Raw genomic sequence first — 6,000 nt, forward strand, 5'->3', positions numbered from 1 at the left:
GAGTTGTAGACGAGAGTTGTGGTCGACTGGTAGGTACCGTAACTTCCCATAATATCGGTTAACATTTTGTTGTCGTATGGAGTTAAAACCCAATGTCAAATAACAATAGTGTCAACTGTCGACGTCGTTACTCCAAGGTCATAGACAGTTTATATATAAGGACGAGTGAGATGGAGAGACCTTTTTGTTATCCTGTTATTTCACTGTTTTACCGAGGATTGATAGAATCCGTCCCCAGAACCCTCTTATGGTGAGACAGGTGGTATCATCCCTAGGGGCTGACAAAAACGAGGTTTGAGATACCCGTCTCATCCCTAGGGGCTGACAAAAACGAGGTTTGAGATACCCGTCTCATCCCTAGGGGCTGACATAAACGAGGTTTGAGATACCCTTCTCATCCCTAGGGGCTGACAAAAACGAGGTTTGAGATACCCTTCTCATCCCTAGGGGCTGACAAAAACGAGGTTTGAGATACCGTCTCATCCCTAGGGGCTGACAAAAACGAGGTTTGAGATACCGTATCATCCCTAGGGGCTGACAAAAACGAGGTTTGAGATACCGTATCATCCCTAGGGGCTGACATAAACGAGGTTTGAGATACCCTTCTCATCCCTAGGGGCTGACAAAAACGAGGTTTGAGATACCGTCTCATCCCTAGGGGCTGACAAAAACGAGGTTTGAGATACCGTCTCATCCCTAGGGGCTGACAAAAACGAGGTTTGAGATACCGTCTCATCCCTAGGGGCTGACATAAACGAGGTTTGAGATACCCTTCTCATCCCTAGGGGCTGACATAAACGTGGTTTGAGATACCCTTCTCATCCCTAGGGGCTGACAAAAACGAGGTTTGAGATACCCTTCTCATCCCTAGGGGCTGACAAAAACGAGGTTTGAGATACCCTTCTCATCCCTAGGGGCTGACATAAACGAGGTTTGAGATACCGTATCATCCCTAGGGGCTGACAAAAACGAGGTTTGAGATACCCTTCTCATCCCTAGGGGCTGACAAAAACGAGGTTCGAGATACCCTTCTCATCCCTAGGGGCTGACAAAAACGAGGTTTGAGATATCCTTCTCATCCCTAGGGGATGAGTGGTGTTTTCGCTTTCCCTGTTTGCAGTCTTACATATCTAAAGTTGGCGTTACCTCCTGTCATCTCACGTTTTATTGCTCTCGCTTCGCGTGTAGCTATATCTGGTGTACCGATGATAGACGGTGATCAACAAAAGACAAGAGTGATGGAATTTAATCGTCGCCTGACTTGACTGTATTGTTACCGTGACGTCATTGTATTGTTACCTTGACCTCACTCAATTGCTGTTAATGGGATCCCCTGACTTAGCCCTATATAATAGTATAGCATAGATAAGAAAACTTACATATTTACATTTTAAAGGGATCAGCAATTTTGTCGCGCCATTTTTTTTAACTTTATCATGACGTAAAAAAAAAATGTAAACTTTATTTATTTTACAACAATTGCAAAACAAACTATATAAACTTATATTTAAAAAAAACGTAAAATGTTTCCCTCTCTGATGTCATTTTGGTATAGTTTGTCTTTTTATGTTTTGGGAAATAACTTTTAAAACGAACCATCAATAATAAGGACACGTGCTACACACGTGCTTGCATCGGATTTTTTTGTGGCCGATTAAAGCTTCAGATTCAGATTCTTTATCTGCTTAAGTGTTTTTTTTTTAAATCATCACAATTACATAAGACATAATACAACATTTACATACACGAACACATTAACTTTTCATACCACAGTAAATCTAATTGAAATCCTATCTAATCCCTTGGATTATTGTTGAAACACTATAGTACATAATTATGATTTCAATCAGATTTCACTAATTCACATGCACACCATATACATTCATACCAACTTAATGATTGACATACAGTTGAGTGTAGACTAAAGGTTACACAAAGTGCACTCCGAGTGCACTCCGTTTGGACTCCAGGTAAACTCCAAGTTTACCTGGAGTCCTATCAGGCCCCAATCCTACCTGGGTCCACATGTATCACATGTACCTGTAACCAAGTACATATATACATAATGTTTATAGATAGATGTATACTATTATACATTTAGACTCCTTAAACATGTAACAATAAGATATGTGTTACTGTTTTATCTTTGTATATATATCATCTTATTATTTTGTTGGTTCATTTTTCGTTGGTTAACTAACAGCATCTTATATCATTGATTTTTTCTATTAGTTAACCCTATATAAAATTAATAGATCTGGCACTTCGTTGAAAAATGTAATGGCATTCCTTTGATTTGAAGAGTTTTAAAAGCCACGTCAATTAGTAGAAAATTGGCAGTTTGTGGTCTCTCAAAATGTAGAGTTTGATTGTGTACTGGACATAACTTGTACTCGAAGTACTAAGTACTGTTTTATATATATTTCAAATACTTTTCTTCCAACAGTTTATATTTATCTTAACATACAATAAAAAAGAAAGTTGTTGGGTTTTTTTATCACCTTGATAGCATATTCCGGATCTAATGCCTAATTTTGATTTACAGTTTAACATCAGATTGACTTACATTTCTATTTGGTAAACCAACTTTTTTGTTTTGGTTATACCTGCCTCATTAAATCCAGGTCATACATGGAGTTCTTTTAACAGTTATATAAGATATATACAATCCCCCCTAAGTTGTTTGTGGTCTCTTAAAATGTAGAGTCTGAATGTGTACTGGAACGATCTTGTACTCAAAGTACTACTGTTTTTAATATTTCAAATACTTTACTTCCAACAGTTTATATTTTTATCACCTTGATAGCATATTCCGGATCCAATGTCTAATATTGATTTACAGTTTAACATCAGACTTAAATTTCCATTTGGTAAACCAACTTTGTTTTGTTATACTTGCCTCATAAATCCTGGTCATAAATGGAGTTCTTTTAACAGTTATATAAGATACAATCTCTTCATGTTTGAGTTAAGTAAATACTTATCAAACATTCCATACACCAACTGCAGCTGGCCTTATGTCATTTTTTTTTAAAGTTTGAACATTTAACTTTATGATTTTATAATTGGCTTGAACAACCATTGTACATGAGTGACACATATCATGATAGATATTGACTGAATGGGAATAGAAAACGATGTAGTTCCAACAGGTCAGTTTTACAGGTAAATGGTACAAAGGTTGCCGTGTCCAACTGCCCTTAGGCAAATTTTACCTCAGGCTCTATAATCTTATTTCCTGGATGAGAACAATGTGTACTAATTACGGGTATAAGGCTATAGGTTTGTTTGGGAAAAGGTGAATTTACATTCATTATACCATTTGGAATTACACTGAAATTATTACTTTTTTTACTTTAATCTCTTTCTTTACAATTAAAAACTGCATCATTTGATTTGCATTAATTTTTTTTGAACTTATATCATTCAACATTGTACCTCTACATACCGGACACCTGCATAAACCAGCCAATACGTTTGGTCTCAATGACTTATGGTTTAGACAGATTACAATGTAATAAAATTAATATAAGAAACAGTTTATTTTTACTTTCTAATTTCAGTATAGAATGACTTCATTTCAATAGAGTTGGTCTTCTTAAACCTGTTAACCAATTTGTTAATGGTTTTACTACTTATCTTGACATTTCCACCTTAATTACACTGGTATTTCGTTTATACATGTAATTTTGGTCTGATTAAGGCCTCTCAAATGGAGAGCTACAATCCTTTCCTTCAAGTCAGGAGATAATCTTACTGTTCTATTAATTGGCCTGAGGTTATAACACTGTGACCCTGCTTTGCACAGCTTCATCATTTGAAGCCATACAGTGACAAAATTGACACAGGTATTTCTGTGAACCCAGGACAGTACCTGTAGCTGGCTCCTAAAACTCACCTGGCACAGTTATCAGGGGTGTCAGGCCAGAGTCAGTCATGCATGACCAATAATAATAGCAATTAAAAGTAAGTAAATAGTTTATTCAAGTGTCACATGTTTCAATACATAAATAAAATACAGTTTTCATCACTGAGTTATTAAAACACCCGGCCGATTTCGACCTATGAGACACTGTCATATCATCATCTAATAAGAGCTATGCATTAACTAAATTTAAGAAATACATGCTTAAATATTCTAAAGTATTGTCACATTTGCTTACAATATATTACAATTTTAAAATGTACAATAAACCTGATCCAATTCATAAAATATTCAACTATGATAAAATCAGATAAATCTGACACAATTTCTAAAATATCTCACCCTTAAAAGCATTGCCGTCTTCTGTACATTTTATATAAAACAGATGATAATGAGCACTGTAGTGCATTATTATTCATTAAATATATAAGTTTATGTTGGGAGTCAAGCTCAAAAAAAGTAGGATTAAACACTCCTGCTTGCTCCAACAAAGTATTTCTTAAATCATCGTAAAAATCACAATCAATCAGGAAGTGAGTTTCATCTTCAATATGGTTTGAACTACATAATCGACAAACTCGTTCTTGTAATGGAGTTTTTGGAACAGTGTACCGACCGGTCTCTATATTCAATTTTAAGTTACCACAGCGAAATTTCGCTAAACATTTACGGTGGTGCCTACTGATAATCGTGGTGACATAATATTCAGGTGTAACACAATATTTATACTTTCTGTAAGTTCTAAGTTTGTTTCCGTTCTCATTACCAATATCATTCCATAAATCTCTATACCAGTTTCCTCTATCCTCATTACTTAATACTATTTTAGCAATATTTAAACAATGAATTTTATCAACATCATGTATTAAAAAGTCTGTAAGATCACGATCCTGGAGAAATTTCTTAGTTTTGGTTTCCCAACTCTTTGGAGTAGACAGAGACCATGCATGTATCTTATACGTTATTCTGTCCATATCTGTACTACGAAGTCTTAGCCACAATCTACACACTTCAAGTTTTTGTTTCACCATACAGGAATCCCAGCCCATGTCGCCACGCGTTGCGATATTTGATGCGTTTTTTCCACAGCCAAGAAAGTATCTACATGCTCTGTTTTGAACAGTTTGTATAAACTTGTACGTATTTAGGCCCCATATACCCGCGCCGTAAAATAAAACAGGCTCAACCAGCGATTCATACAATGATTTAAAAACTGAATATGTCATTCCACCAGCTAGTATAAATTTAGTATATAGGGCACATAAAGCTCTACCCGCTGATTTTGAGAGTTCACGTGCAGTAATAGTCATATCAAGGTGTTCAGTGAACCATAGTCCTAGGTACCTATAACGGTCCACGATCGAAATGTCAAGGTCGCCACAGGTAAAGCTCACGAGAGATTGAGGCACCGACGGGTTTCTGAAGTGAATCACTTTGGTTTTTGACTGATTAACCTGTAAGCGCCACTTTCTACACCACTCGCCGAGACTGATTAAACAGATACTGTCATTCATTATGGGTAGTCCAGAACTACATACTTGTGTGTACGTTATGTCAGAACATTAATTTAACTAGGTAATGCTCGTAAATATATAGTTGTAAATGTATATTTTTCTAATGAAACTAAAATGACTGTTTATTTTTTTAATTACTTGCCTGAATTGAGTACATGTATGTAGAGAATGTCTTATTAAAAAAACACATAATTCATTAAATACTGTAAACTTTCAATAACATAATATAGATATATTATCTAAACTTCCTTTACAGTCATGATATATGTACAGTAATTAAATAAGTATTTATACAATAATCCGAATTTTTATGTTAATGACCGTAGCGACCAAACAACAACTGTTCAGAATACATTATGACAAAATTAGATCATCTGACCACACGGGGACATTGTACGATTTTTACTTGCCGAAATATACGCATTTTAATTCCAATCCAAAACGCCTCACAGCTTCGGGTCGCCATCTTTGCTCAAATCAAAACATCTGTGCGTTTGAAAGAGCCAGTACTGCAAAGCTTCTAAATGATCTTGTGTTACAAATTTTAAGATTATAATAGAA

This window comes from Pecten maximus, chromosome 11, assembly GCF_902652985.1.
Source record: "Pecten maximus chromosome 11, xPecMax1.1, whole genome shotgun sequence".
Lineage (NCBI taxonomy): Eukaryota > Metazoa > Mollusca > Bivalvia > Pectinida > Pectinidae > Pecten > Pecten maximus.